Source organism: Bubalus kerabau, chromosome 6, assembly GCF_029407905.1.
Source record: "Bubalus kerabau isolate K-KA32 ecotype Philippines breed swamp buffalo chromosome 6, PCC_UOA_SB_1v2, whole genome shotgun sequence".
NCBI classification, from domain to species: domain Eukaryota; kingdom Metazoa; phylum Chordata; class Mammalia; order Artiodactyla; family Bovidae; genus Bubalus; species Bubalus kerabau.
Genome location: NC_073629.1, coordinates 70,092,688 through 70,108,824, shown reverse-complemented (window position 1 = coordinate 70,108,824; position 16,137 = coordinate 70,092,688).

The window sequence follows — 16,137 nt, the reverse complement described above, 5'->3', positions numbered from 1 at the left end:
GGCTGAGGACTGGAAGTAATAGTGGAGTATTTGTAATTCTATTCTAGTAATCATAAATGCAACCAGAAAGCAATCACATGGATGTCAGTAACTTACTATCTGCCTCAAACCAGAAGCAACAAACCTAAGTTTCACTATGGGAGAAAGGGGGGAAAAAAGTGTTTTGTTTTTTTAAACTTGCTACTCCAGTTACAATCCTTTCGGCCAAAAACAAAGAACATAGCCAGTAGTCACCGTATCTGATCTTGTGAAATCAATGCTAATCTCCTGGGTTCTTGTCTACCTGTCCCAGGCACCACATGGTGAGGTCAGCTTTCCTTTACCAGATGTGGAAGAAAGCTCTTGTAGTCTAGCCAACCTCTGTGCTGTAAGCGGCTTCTTCCACTTCCCAGCTGCATGTAATTGGCACCATTTAGCTTGGAAGGTGCTTGATTGTGAGTGTTCCTTCTCTGGCTCTTTTGCCTTTTTTTCTGTGCTCACAATGCTCAGAGAAATTTTATGAACCGCATCACTACCATTTTTAGTTCCAAAGATGAATGCCCAAAGTTGAAGTAAAATTTCCATAACAGAGAAGTTCAAAGTTGTCAAAATAATGAGACTTATAGATCCAGCATATGAAGTTGCTAATAATAAAAATGGGATAGATAAGAAAGAATTAAAACATTTTTTGCATGTGATACAAACATTGTGACTATGTTTTCATTTCTGTTAATGGAAGTCGGAGTGCTACTTTTATAACTTTAGGGAAGAATTGAAGTATCTCCATGTTAGTAATACTCAGTGTGAGTGTCTAGGCACAATATCTATTTGCTTGAAATTAGAGGGTGATCAAATGACTTTTGTGAGGCTTGTAGGAAGATTTTTTATTGTTGGACTAACAAAAACCCGGTTTACAAATAGGTTATCTCTTCAGTATTCAGAGATTCATGAGCTGTAAGAGGGTAAAGATAACTTTTTGCTCTGCAAATCAATTGAATCACCAATTCAAACATTAAAAAATTGAAGTCACACTAAGTCATACTCCTTTAAGTGATTGTGAGTAAGAGAGTATAGCTTTAACAGTAATTATGCATTATGCAAATATCATTCTTAAAATTCCACATTACTTTAAGTTGTAAGTACATGTGTTTTGAGTATCTCATAATAAGTATTATTAGGATTACAATTCATGCTTTTAAAATTGTTATAGTGTTTGAAATCTTATAGCTGTAGTATTTCTTGACTTGGTAAATTATGTATATAATTACTCCAGTAGCATTATGAGACGAAATGAGATCTTAGGACTGTGTTATGGCTTGAAGGACTTTACCTGTTATTAAAGAAATGATTCTATTATTTAGAAGTCATTTGGATTGCAATACACTAGATACCAGAAGTATATTGGCCCAGGAAAATTTCTCAATGGTCTCCATTCCAGGAGATAAAGGAACTAAAATTAGTGGTATTTGATTTTGCTCTTTTGAAATACAACCAAATTTTTAGAGAAGGAATGGATCTGAATTCAAAAGAAGTACACTGGATACTGTCTAATACGTATCTGCTTGGATTCAATCACACAGTGAAAACTATTTTATAGCCTGTTTTTCCCTTTTAATATGGTAATCATATTTCAAAGTACCATACTCATCCACAACATCATTATAATTGATACACAGCACACCATATTGCTTGAGTTTGGCAAGCTGTAAAGAATCCGTCTGCCAATGAAGGAGATGCGGGTTTGATCCCTGGGTCAGGAAGATCCCCTGGAGAAGGAAATGGCAGCCCACTCCAGTATTCTTGCCTGGAGAATCCCATGGACAGAGGAGCCTGGGGGCTACAGTCCGTGGGGTCTCAGAGGTCAACCGAACTAGATTGAGTAGCTGAGCACCAGCACCAGATGTGCATGAATCGTTTTAAGACTCCTGAAATTCATCAATTGTTCCCAGAATGCTGCACTAATTTACATCTCCACTAGCAGTGTTTGGAGATGTAAATTAGTGCATCATTCTGGGAACAATTGATGAATTTCAGGAGTCTGTTTGCGGAGAAGGCGATGGCACCCCACTCCAGTACTCTTGCCTGGAAAATCCCATGGATGGAGGAGCCTGGTAGGCTGCAGTCCATGGGGTCGCTGAGGGTTGGCCGCGACTGAGCGACTTCACTTTCACTTTTCCCTTTCATGCATTGGAGAAGGAAATGGCAACCCACTCCAGTGATCTTGACTGGAGAATCCCAGGGACGGGGGAGCCTGTTGGGCTGCCGTCTATGGGGTCGCACAGAGTCGGACATGACTGAAGTGACTCAGCAGCAGCAGTATTTGAGATGTTTTCCAGAGTACTTGTCTATCTTGCCTACTAGTGGAGTTAATACCAATTATTTTTCCAATAGAGCCAAAAAGATAATGCCTTATTTATTACTTGATAAGACATTTTAACTTACATTTTGGAGACCTATTTTCTTGTAAAAGGAGTAAAGGTAAACACAAGCAACCATTTTTGAGACCTTTCTTCCTTCAGTTGTTCTGCATCCATGGCTAAGTGAACATCCCATAGGATTTGTTCAGCTAAGGTATCATTTATTGACATCAAACATTTTACGGAAGCACTTGGAAGTCTTTATAACATTTTATTAGATTCACTGATGATTTTATTTTTTTATTTTTTGCAAAGCCCTTCATGCTTTTCAAATGCTTTTCTGTACAGCATCATGTCCCCCATTCAACAGACAGGAAAACTAAAATTTAAGAAACTTTGATTAACGTAATTAGGCCTTTGGTTTTTAATATGCAAGAGTTCTCCAGAGCATCAGATTATTTCTATAACTGTAGAGATCTCAGAATAAATTTGTAAGCGACTCTCATTTGCTTGAGCTTCATAAAAAAATTCAAGGAAGATAGACTTTCAGAGGCTGTAAAGACGCCTGCAGGAAACACCCTTCTCTCTTTCTAGTTGTATCAGCAATACTTGCTGAGGATCTACCAAGGTTCTGTACTTGGTGAGGGCTGAGAGCAAAGTTCAGGCTTGGGTGGGTGGTGTGTGTGTGTGAGAGAGAGAGAGAGAAACCACAGGGCAAAAGGAGAGGGGATGCTAAGAAGTAAGGGAGAGTGAGTCCTGGAGGCTGAGAGCAGAGTTCAGGGGTGGGTGGTATGTGTGTGTGAGAGAGACCACAGGGCAAGAGGAGAGAGGATGCTAAGAAGTGAGTGAGAGTGAGTCCTGGGAGGGACTTGCTTTCCCATTGCATTCACAGTGTAATGTGGTAAGTGCTCAGTTGATTGAATGAGGTTTGTAGGAAAATAATGAGCATGATACTCATGCTTGAGCATCCTAAAATAACTTCAAATTCCAAAAGAACTCTTCTTAAATTCTCCAAATATTCTTCCTTCATCAAATCTCTTTTAAGTGCCTTTTGCATCTTATATTCTTTTTACACCACTTAGTATAAGATGTTGGACTCCCAGGTGGCACTAGCAGTAAAGAGCCCACCTGCCAGTGTAGGTGATGCAGGTTCAATCCCTGGATTGGGAAGATACTCTGAAATAGATGACAACCCGCTCCAATATTCTTGCTTGGAAAATTCCATGGACAGAGGAACCTGGCGGGTTGCAGTCCACAGGGCCGCAAAGAGTCAGACATGACTAAGTGCATGCACACACACACACACACACACACAGTATAAAATGTGGGACACCTGGTTTTAGCAGTTTCTGACACCAGTGAACTGTAGAATGAGGACTTTAGCCTCCCTGGTTACCGGTTTCCTCAACAGTCAAAGGAAGATTTTTGTATGAGACTTAACATGATATAATAAATGGAAAAACATGGTAAAACCATGATCTATTAGTTTAGCAGGGTGGGGCTAATGGCAGGGGATCAGGCAAACCGAGGCTGGGCTGTGCACTGGGACGACCCAGAGGGATGGAATGGGGAGGGAGGAGGGAGGGGGGTTCAGGATGGGGAACACATGTATACGTGTGGCGGATTCATTTTGATATTTGGCAAATCTAATACAGTTATGTAAAGTTTAAAAATAAAATAAAATTTAAAAAAAAAAAAAAAAGAAGTCTGGCAAGCATTGCCCAAGCCTAAGCAACCCCAGAAGGACAGTGCTCCATAATTTCCTTAAATAAAGTGAGAGGTGGAGCATCTATACTGGTAATGAATTCCATGTTCTGAAGTGAAGTTTTTCTCTTATCGCAATCTCAGTACAAATGGAAGCCGTCTATTCGCTGTCCACAGGAGCTCCCTTCTTCATCTTAGAAAGCTTCTCAGGCAAATAGAGGTGTCACCTTCTGTAATTTGGGTAGATAAAATCTCTGTATAGTTTATCTTGCAGAGGTGATATAAATGTTTGAAAAGATATTTTTTAAACCTTAAGGAATGATGATGCTATACTTGAAATCATGGCTACAAATTCAATTTCAAAATATTTATTTCCTGGAACGAGGGTAAAGTCTCTAGAGAACCACTACTAGTTATTAGCTCATTTCTTTGCGATGTACTGGAAGAAGTCTGCTACATTGCCAGCATAGCTCTGACCCACAGAATTTCATCTTTGGTTGAACCTCCTCCAAGCGAGACCACGTACAATTCTTAGTTCATCATTTATCTTTCAGAACATGGTCTGGTGCTTTTTATGACAATGATCTAAACATGTGTCAGGAGCCTTGATGGGCAAAGATGGCTTCACAGACTCCTAAGCTGAGCATGGCGCTTGCAGGCGATCAGTAATGGAAGGAAGATGAGAGAGGAACCAGGAAAATTCTCAAAAGACATAGCTCCCACCCACGTTCTCAGTAGGATGGAAGGAGAGACATTGTGGTGAAACCAAGTGGAGGCTGCCCCAGTCTGCAGGGACTTCATAGGTTCTGAGCAGCATCCCGAGCTCACATAGGTCAGGGGGACAAGGTGCCAGGCAGCAAAGAGGGCAGCGCTGACGTGGAGCCGAACCAGCTCAGGAATAGCAGATCAGAGGCAAAGTTGCTGCCTGTGTCACTTGCCTGCTACAGTTCTTCCCTGAGAGCAGACTTCTGGCCTCGATGAAACATAAGTTTATTCTGATCTCATGGGCTTGTGTGGAAACTGCATGCGTTATCCAGAACTACAGAAACCTAAATAATACTGACAAAATTAGGACAGAGGAAAGCATTGCAAAGACTTTGAAGTCATATAGCTTGAAATCCTGGTTTTGCCACACCCTGCTGGTATGACTGTGGGCAAATTATTAAACTGTTCTGTGCCTTGTGCATAAAACAGAATAATAATAGTGCTGTTCTCAAATGATTATTATAGAGTCAATAAGACAATGCCTGGAAGTGCTTAGCAAGGTGTCTGGTGCAGAGTAAAGCCTGAATAGAAAAGTGAAGTGTTAGTCGTTCTGTCATATCTGACTCTTTGCTGCTGCTGCCAAGTCACTTCAGTCGTGTCTGACTCTGTGTGACCCCATAGACGGCAGCCCACCAGGCTCTCCTGACCCTAGGATTCTCCAGGCAAGAACACTGGAGCAGATTGCCATTTCCTTCTCCAATGCATGAAAGGGAAAAGTGAAAGTGAAGTCGCTCAGTCATGTCCGACTCTCAGCGACCCCATGGACTGCAGCCTACCAGGCTCCTCCATCCATGGCATTTTTCCAGGCAAGAGGACTGGAGTGGGGTGCCATTGCCTTCTCCGATCTGACTCTTTACAACCCCATAAACTGTAGCCCACCAGGCTCCGCTGTCCATGGAATTCTCCAGGCAAGTATACTGGAGTGGGTAGCCATTCCATTCTCTGGGGGATCTTCCTGACACAGGGAATCAAACTGGGTGTCCTGCATTGCAGGAAGATTCTTTACCATCTGTGTCACCAGGGAAGCCCAAAACCTGAATAGGATCTATTAAATATTATTTTGGGGTAAACTCTTATCATTAGAGAAGGAAAATGTCACTAACCTTCACATTAGCCTTCCCTCTCCCTTCTCTATTTCTCTTTCACTATCTACTAACTGGTCATCTTGCAGGACCCATCCCAGGCATCGTTTCCTCCTGGAAGCCTTCCCTGTCTGTTCCACATCCCCTCCAGGTGTGGGTCGGTTGCCCCCTCTCTGTTTGCATCATTTCCTTAAAGTATATCTAAATTTCACATATTTTATTTTAAGTATTCATTTTCAAGTTTGTCTCAAGACTAGACTTTGAGAAACATCGGAGTAATGACATCTTAAGATCTCTAGAACCTAGCAAAGGGCACTGACAGAGCAAGCTCTTTATCAAGGATTCACTACTTCTGCCAGCTTGAGGTGGGCTTCTGGGGACAGGCTTCCCCTGCTGGCTCCTCAGCCTGGGCTGCACCATGGCCCAGGGAAGGTCCCTGACTCAGATGTACCTGTTTCTTGTTCTCTTCAACTAAGTAAAGCAGATAGTTGGGCCCTTATCAGGTTCAGGCAAATGAAATCATCCAAAGCACATGTTTTTATCAGAGTTATCCAAATTGATTCCCTAGCCTGTAGTTACAGAGTAATTGCTATCTTCCACGTGGCTTTTGCTGTGTAAATGTGGCCACAGAGTCACTTCATTTCTGTTAAGTGGCTCCTCCTTTCCTGTACCTAGTACAGCTTAAAGCATAAAATTTACCTTTCACCATGCCCTTAGTGGGGTGGACTTCCCTGGTGGCTCAGATGGTAAAGAATCTACCTGCAATGCAGGAGACTCAGGTTCGATCCCTGGGTCGGGAAGATCCCCTGGAGAAGGGAATGGCAATCCACTCCAGTATTCTTGCCTGGAGAATTCCATGGACAGAGGAGCCTGGCGGGCTACAGTCCATAGGGTCACAGAGTCAGACATGACTTAGCGATTTTCACACTTTTTCTCTTTCATGCCCTTAGTAGCTATACTAAGCTTCAGCTGACCTCGCTCTAGTAATCTTCATAGTAGGTTAAAACATTGGACAGAGGGTTCAGAATTGTTTTTTAATCTGTGTTCTGGATTATCTGCTGTCAACTCTCCTCTTGTTTCGTATGTGGAACGAAGAGCTATGGACATGCAGGATACACACAGGAGACAAAACTCATGCACAACTCAGTCATGAGTTTTACATGCTAGAAGCTGTATTTTGGCCCTCAGGTTCAGGATATCCCTTTCTTAGGAATGAGTGGCATGTCTCCCTGTAGTTGGAGAAAGATTGCTGGGTTTGGTGTCAGAGCCTTGTTCCAACCCCAGCCTAGTGCAGCCGTACTACCTATATGTGACCTTGGGGATATCACCTACCAATTCATCACATACTTTTACCCTTGAACTGTCTCTCGAATCCACTCACTTCCCTATGTCTTTACCACTCACATCTAGTGCAAGCCACCATCTCACATCTGGACTGTTAAAATATATACACAACTATTTTCCTGGTTTTTGCCCTTTCTCCCCTAACATACAGATCTATTTAAGACCCAGATTAGTGCTTCTCTGCTCAAAACCCTCCAGTGGCTTCCTTTCATATTCAGAAGAAAATCCAATATCCTTCATGGATATCCAGAGCCTTGGAGGATACTTATCAGGTGGACATCCCCATCCCATCACTTTTTAACCTTATTTCCAATCCTTGCCCCACTTGCTCGCTCACTTCCAGCCACACTGGCCTCCTGGGCTCTGGGCAAGTAGATGTGATAAAATTGAGCTTAGAGTTTTATAACAATACATATCAGGTCTGCCACTTTCTGACCATATGACTCTGAGAAAGTTGCTTAATCTCATGGATCCTGTTCTCTCTTCTATAGATGAGAACACCACCCGACTCCCTGCAGGTTTACTTGTGAAGATTAAATGAGATAGGAAATATAAAGCAGTTAGCCCCATGTCTAGAGCCCCATATCGTTGGCTCTAGATCAAGAATGGGTGGTGGCTCCTGGAGTGAGGGGTGAGGCAGGGTGGAGGTGAAGGAGAGAGGGTGCTCCCAAGTGGGAAAGCATCAAGAGTTTTCCCCTAACACACTAAAACAGGGTAACCCTCTCTCTCACCACCAGATCTTCAATTTCAGGCCCAATTTCTGCAGAAGTCCACCCTAATTTTCTTAATAAGAAGAACTGATCCTTTTATCAATTCCTTTTGATCTTCTTAGTAGCAGAAATATTTACACCCCTAACTATCACTTAGCCATCTAAATGCACTGTTAATCTCTCCTGTACAGCTACCCTCCCAGCCCAGGACTCTATCACCAAACCACCAAAGAATGTTTTCCTCTGAAGCCTGACTGATCCTGATTGCTTTTTGTGGCCCTTCTCCAAGTTCTCCATATCACCACTTAGCTGTGGGGCCCTCTGCTAATGCTGAAGGGGAGCTCCCGGTCTTGGCCAGTGAAATTGGCTCGCTTTTCAGGATTCATGGTGCTTCCCCTGGCATCACTGCTAGAGGAACACGGGTAGACTGACAGCTCTGCCAACCCTGTGTTTGCTTTTTCAGTAGATGCTCCAGGGCTACGCTTATTCATTGCCAAAGAAGTGGCTAGTATTTGCTGTTCAGACTCTCCCCTTCATGCTAACATGGATCCATACCAGCCCAGTGTTTCATGGTTGCTAAATAATTTTTCTCTATGCAACTGTAAGTTCAAGACTTCAGTGATCCTAGTTCTTTTGTACTATGGAGTCTAAGAGCAAGTAGATTTTCAATCAGGTATCGTCTACATAATTAGAATTTTATTAACCAAGCTAAATGAACAAATAATATAAAATTGTGTTTAACAGCCCAGGGAATTGGGCAAATGCTGCCTGTTGGTCCTAAATAATAGCCGAGAATTATTCACTTAACGAGTAAGTCAAGAAAAAACAACAAAAAAACTTCCCTCCAAACTTCCTTGACTAGTTTTTAACTTCTCCCAATTAACCAAATTATCTAATCTTTCAGAGATTAGAAAGGCCCTCAGGAGTCAGGAAATGCGAAGAGTGCTTTAAAATCATTAAACTTATAACTCATCTAGTTCTTTACAAACCCATGACTAAAAGAAATCATCTGCTTTAACTAGTGCTCTAATTCAGTGGTTCTCAAATTTTATCATACTAGACAGTCATCTGAAGACTAAGGAGGCATCAGAAATGATGATTCCCAGGGATTCCAATTTGCCACATCTGGGATCAGGACCAGAAATCTCTTTTATTTGCATCCTGAGGGATTCTGCAGCACATGGTCAGAGATCACACTTTTGAGAAACCCTGGGACAGTAAGAGGGACTTTAAGCAGCAGTTTCCTGATGAAGATTCTGCCTCTGTGGGTGTTAATTTACAGTAGCCCTTATTAAGCTACTGTTTGTTTATGGAGCATCTGCTGTGAGGGGCAGCTTAAAGAACATTATGTTTAGTCCTCACAACAACAGTACAGGGTAAATTATTCTCATTCCCGCTTTTTCGATGATGCAGTTGAGGTGGCCAAAAAACTTTCGTAGAAGGCTAGTATTTGAACCCACTTTTTAGATTTTCTTTTTTTTTTTTTTCTTCACCACACGTGTTACAGTAAAGGTTGAGGAAGTGAGGCAGGTGTCGTGGGAGCAAACCAACCAAGGCACACAGAGTGAAATCAGCCCTGGGGGCTCAAAAAGTTATAACGGATTGGGTCTGCTTTGTTTACACCAAAAATTCCTCTTGCTGACTTTTTAGAGTTCCGTGAAATCTTTGACCAAGATGCTATTTGGCATTCCCCAGTTGCCAGAATGTGAGTCAGTCCTCTGGATGAATGCACGTGGTATCCCACATCCGCATATTTTCAAATATTCAGACATTTTGGCGAGTCCCAGAGACACTGGCTTGTGCCTAGTTTTGCAATTTTCAGGTAGGAACTCTGAGTCACTAAGTGACCAAGAGGCAGGGCTTGGTTGTTTTTTGGGGGGGAGGGAGAGGTGCGTGGTATATTTTCTTTATCTGGTGTTGCTAACTTGTAGGGGTATAACTGCTTCTTCCAAAATGGTAAGGAACCAGTATACTTGGTGTTGTTGGAGGTCATTGTCACATAAGAATCTCTTTCCCAGAGAAACTGACAACTGGAGATAAAGGGAATCCGTGTTAACAAGCATGCTGTCTGTGCCTCATAACATGAAGGCTTTACTTTGACTTTTTTTGAATTGTGCTGTGCTTTTAAGATGGTAAGTTTGGTGTAAGCAGAAAGGCTTCCTAGGTGGCTCAGGTGGTAAATCTGCCTGCAGTGCAGGAGATATAATAGACCTGGGTTCGATCCCTGGGTCAGGAAGATCCCCTGGAGGAGGGCATGGCAACCCACTCTAGCATACTTGCCTGGAGAATCCCATGAACAGAGGAGCCTGGTGGCTGTGGTCCACAGGGTCGCAAAAGTCGAACAGTACTGCCGGAGCATGCACACAGAAAGACAACACTAGGGAAAGACTGCTGTCTTGTCTCAGATTTCAGTTGATGCCTTATAAGACTTCTCCTTTCTCTCCTTTCTTCCAAAGAAAGAATGATAAGCAGGGTGACAAAGCCATTAGGGACGGAATGGCTAAGAGAGAATGAGCCTGGTAAGGCTGAAGCTTTGCTGTTGGGCCTAATAGAGTGGCTTCAGCTCCTGCATTGGATGTTGAGCCAACATCTTGGCAGAATGATTGGTGTTTGTGTAGGGCAGCAGATCCTGGACTAGAAACTTTAGGGATGCTCTGGTAGAATAATAGCAAAGAGATTTGTTCAGCAGCTGCTTCTCTCATCCCTGGACTTGCCAAAGCTTCCCCATCTTTCATCTCCTGAAGCACAAAAATTCCTCTCTTGCAGAAGTACTTTAATTCCTTTTTAATATCTTTATCCATCAAATGGAGTTTTGCAGTCTAATATCATTACCTTACAGTGCACAAGCTATACTGCATATCACAACTATTTGTTGTGGACTGCTTTTTAGAGACACAAGTGACCGTTACGTTAGTCCTAAGATCTTCTGACAGGCACATGCGATTGGCCAAAGATTTTGTTGGATTGGCCAAAAAGTTTGTTCGGGTTTTTGTCTGGACCAGCTTATGGAAAAAACCCAAATGAATTTTTTGGCTATCCCAATATTTCACGAATTATTTTGTAATTCTTGGCCTAAACTATTGCTCAAATGGGAGATTTCAAAACAGAATAGGAGATAATTTGATTGTAGCTACTGTTGAACTTGTCCATCCAAATTCTTTTAAGGTTTCCTTTGACAGAACATAACTTTTAGCCATGGTGAAATTAGGAGAGATTGGCTAGATAAAAAAGCCTATCTCTGCTGGTGTAAGTTTTTCCCCCAACTTTATGTGCTTCATTTTTACCCCCCATAACTCCGTGTATGAAAATCCCATCATTTCCCTTACTGAGGTATTCTGAGGCTCTGCAGGAATTTGGTGGGAACATATTTTCCTGAGCATCTGCCTGTATTCCCTGCCTTGAATATTTTTTAATCTAACTACTTTTTGTCATGCTTGCAGACTCCGTGCCTGCAGAATGCTGGAACAGTCTTTAGAGATCATGTTATCCAATACCCTCATTTTACTCTGAATCCAAATTCCTCTCCTTTCCAGCTTCTCCTTAGAGATGGAAACAAAAATTATCTAGTTTGGGGCTCCCACGTGATTCTCAGAGAAACATCCGGGTTTGGCTAAATGATGTGCTTGCAAATGAGGTTTCTGTGGGATCACTGAGCTGCTCCCAGGTCTTTATGACACCATCTTCTCAACCTCAAAATAGCCCTCAGCTGGAAACCCTAATAGCAAAACCTTGAATTCTGGCATTCTGTTTCTTTTTAGCTCAGTCTCTTTCTTTTGGACAAGGAGCTCCATCATTAAGAGTTGATTGTGAGCATGCTCAGTCTTTTCTGGGAACCCTTTGGGAGCTTCCCAAAGCTTCTTGCTTCCCCTGGGGAAAGCAAGATCTCTCAGGAAAAAAACCAAGACAATATTACTACCTGACAGAGAATTCCCCACCAGTCCAGTGGTTAAGACTCCATGTTCCCATTGCAGGGGGTATGGATTCAGTCCCTGGTCAGGAACTAAGATCCCACATGCCATGAGGCACAACCAAAAAAAAAAAAAAAAGTTACTACCTGACATTTAGTGAACATTTATTAGGTGCCAGGCACCATAGTTGGGAACTTTATTCAATCCTCCCTGCATCCCATGAGTTAGTTATTACCATCCCGATTTCACCTTTGAGGAGACTGGAGCCTGACTCACAGTGCTTGTAAGTGATAGAACCAGGATTTAAATCCAGGCAATTTAGCCTCAGAATATATATTCTTAATCATTACGTTATCCTGTCTCTAAAATACTGAGGTGTAAAGAAGAAGCCGTCTTAACTTACCAATTCAGGGAATTCGAAAAAAGGATCTGATCTTTTAAATATTCTACTCAAATAACTCTAAGACCTTATCCTAACTACAACAGGTGTGTCTTTCCTATCATGGTAGCTTCTAGAATCTCAGTTTTACTTCCTCAGCCTAAGGAGTTTTCTATTAGTATGGCTCTGCAGAGAGAAAATACTTTTTGTTCGGTTGAAAACTCCCATTCTTTTGGCTGTTGTGCCATTTGATGACAAGGAAACACTGATGGTCTAGTGATTTGGTCATGAACCCCTATCCCCAGCCCGGCAGTCCTGGAGCCCGGCACAACTGGACATTGAAGAAGGGCAGTGACATCAGGCCCCTACTTCTGTCCCTGGTGCAGCTGGAGTTCTCGCAGTACAGAGAAGATGCCTCTCTTCTGATGCCCCACTCTGGGTGCATTGTAGATTTGCCTTGCCCCCATAAACCCAGGTTCTCAATAATTTTATATGCTTTGTCCTGTGGCTTCTCTATTTTATGCATTTTCTCTCTTCCCCCTCTCCCTCTGTTTCTCTCTCACTCATACACACATACAACCCAAAGCCATTTTTCCCAAGACTACCTGCAAGGCCTTGGAGCCTAGAGCTAGCTCCTGCCTCTAACTCTGCACTCCAGCCATGAAAAATCAGCCTTAAAATCTACCCTGTTTCCTGTCTCAGAATAAAAGACATTTCATCTACAGAAATCCCCCCAGCTTTACCTCCAACAACTCCATATTCAAAATAGGACTTGAGAAAGTGCTACACTGCTTGGTAGCAGATGGAATGTCTTCACCATTTCTGACACTGCTGCTGCTAAGTTGCCTCAGTCGTGTCCAACTCTATGCAACCCCATAGACGGCAGCCCAACAGGCTCCCCCGTCCCTGGGATTTTCCAGGCAAGAACACTGGAGTGGGTTGCCATTTCCTTCTCCAATGCATGAAAGTGAAAAGTCAAAGTGAAGTCGCTCAGTCGTGTCCAACCCTCAGCGATCCCATGGACTGCAGCCTTCCAGGCTCCTCCGCCCAAGGGATTTTCCAGGCAAGAGTACTGGAGTGGGGTGCCATTGCCTTCTCCAATTCCTGATACAACCCCCCGAGAAAACCATTCCTGGTTTTCATGTGAAGAAACTTTTCTACATTCTCTGTCCAATAGCCCCACCATTTACTCCCTCACTACAGAAATCAAGACACTGGATGAATGAGGTTAGGAGAAGTGCTGGGGATGGTTTTCCCTTGGGATCCAGCTGCCCTCAGTGGAGGGGTATTCTGCTCTGCTATCATTGGAGAATTTGGCTTATGTATGCGACAGCAACAGGCCTCCTAGTGATAAGCTCCAGAATTAGAATGGGCCCCTCATTCACAGGTGGCACTGGAAGGCTATAGCCCTCCCCGATGTGGAGCTGCTCCTGTACATATGCTGCATGAGGCAGCAAAAGGCACACCAGGCTTCCCTGGCCTTCATTATCTCCCAGAGTTTGCTCAAACTCATGTCCATCGAGTCAATGATGCCATTCAACCATCTCATCCTGTCACCCCCTTCTCCTCCTGCCATCAATCTTTCCAGTGAGTTGGCTCTCCGCATCAGGTGGCCAAAGTATTAGAGTTTCAGCTTCAGCATCAGAGTCCTTCCAATGAATATTCAGGACTGATTTCCTTTAGGATGGATTGGTTTAATCTCTTTGCATTCCAAGGGACTCTCAAGAGTCTTCTCCAACACCACAGTTCAAAAGCATCAATTCTTCAGCACTCAGCTTTCTATATGGTCCAACTCTCACAACTATACATGACTGATAGAAAAACTGTAGCTTTGACTATGTGGACCTTTGTCAGCAAATTGATGTCTCTCTTTTAATACGCTGTCGAGGTTTGTACATAGTGCTGTAGTTGTCATTTATCAAATGCATCCCCAAGATCTGTGCATTATATTACCCGATCCTCAAAACATTCCTGAAGAAAATACTCTTCTTGTTCCCACGTTAAAGACAAGGGAGTTGGAGCTTAGATGAATCAAGTGATTCACCAAAGTCACACAGCTAGTGTCTTCACCCGGGTCTTCAGGAAACAAAACTTACGTGTCAACATTATTGGGGAATGAGATACAATTCCAGGGAATCACAAATGTAGGAAAAGAAGGAATAGGCAAGGACAGAGGGGAAGCAAATTCAAAGTGGTGCATTACTGTGAGCTTTTCTTCAGACCTGTCTGCTTGGTCACATGTGATTCTTCGGAGGGTCTGGACATTCATGCAGAACCACTGAATCCCATCATGAAGAGGGAGAGCGTGCAGTTGATTTGCAGACTTCTTATCAAGATCTTTTTTAGCAACATCTGTCCCATGTGGCATTAATTTTCCCACACTTACAGCTTGTCACCTGTCCCCTCTTGGCAACCATTGTAAAAAGGCAGAATTTCATGGATCGCATCAGTTGGTCTGCAGCCACTGAGACTTCTACCACAAAGGGTTCAATGCACTTAGATACCACAGGTAGTGTCAGAGGAAATGACCTAGGTGAATGTGCTGAGTTACTAAGAAGGTTGCAGAGCTGAGCACAAAAGATGAGCCTGGTACAGTAGTAAGTGGCAGGGCAAAGTCAAGCCCAGAGCAGTGTTTTTCCACATAGAGCTCAATCTTGTGGCCACTTATACTCTAGTTCATGTTCAAGGAATAACCAACCCATTTAAGAAAATTCAGTTCAACCTTGTGCTTGGTGGACACTGTGAGGAGTACTACGATGGAATCTTTGTCAGGCTTCTTCAGAGAAACAGCCAGTAGAATATATAGAGATACATAGAAAGAATTACTTTAAGGAACTTGCATACATGATTGTGAAGGCTGGCAAGTCTGAAATCTATAGCAGAGACCAGCAGTTTGGAAATTTAAGAGTTGATGTTGCAGACTTGAGTCTGAAATCTTCAGGGCAGGGCAGGCAGGCTAGAAACTGAGGCAGGGTTTCTGTGTTGCAGTCCTGAGACTGAATTTCTTCTTTTACAGGAAATTTCAGTTTTTGCTCTTAAGGCCTTCAATTAATTAGATGAGGCCCACCACATTATAGAGGGTTATCTGCTTTATTTAAAGTCTACTGATTAAATGATAATCATATGTAAAAATATTTTCACAGCAACATTGAACCAAACAACCAGCACCATAGCCTAGAAAAGTTGATGAATAAAATTAACCATCACAGGATCCATCCTTCATCTGGAAATTGTGACATTGGGAATTATTCCCAATGAGCACTAAGAGATGTTAGAAGTTAGTAGACTAGAGATGACTGCAATTTCCAAGCAGAATTACATAAGAGTTGTTCATTCTTTTATTATCATAAAGCTTCTTCCCAGTGCCTTGTGGCAGATCTGCATTCAGATTGGGGAGGACATCTCTACAACTATCCAGGAATGAGGTTCCTCATGTTTATATTTAGGTTCAGCTGCCGAGATGGGCTTTTTATGCCTGTACTCATAATAAAATCTCCAAGGAAACTCAGATGTTTAAACTTTTCACTTAGAGAGTAGAAGGAAATGGTTTGAGAGGACATTGTGTCCTCTTGACACAGCCATCATCAGAGCAAAGTTCTTCAAACTGATGACATAGTAGAGGATGTAACCATGGGGGCATTGCACAGTATCTTCCGAGGCAGCTTTGAAAGGTGGTACAACTATGATGTTCTGAGTCTCAACAATGATTGTGATTATCACATCAGGCACTTGACATATAGGACTCAAAACAATACTAACTGGTATTTAACAGATGAGAAAATTGAGATATACACAATTTCAGTTACTCACCCAGATTCCTCCAGTGAGTAAATGGCTGAACTAAAAAGAGGCATTTTCTTTCTTTTTTTTTTTTTTTGGTTTTTCCACTTCAGATTTTATTTTATTTTT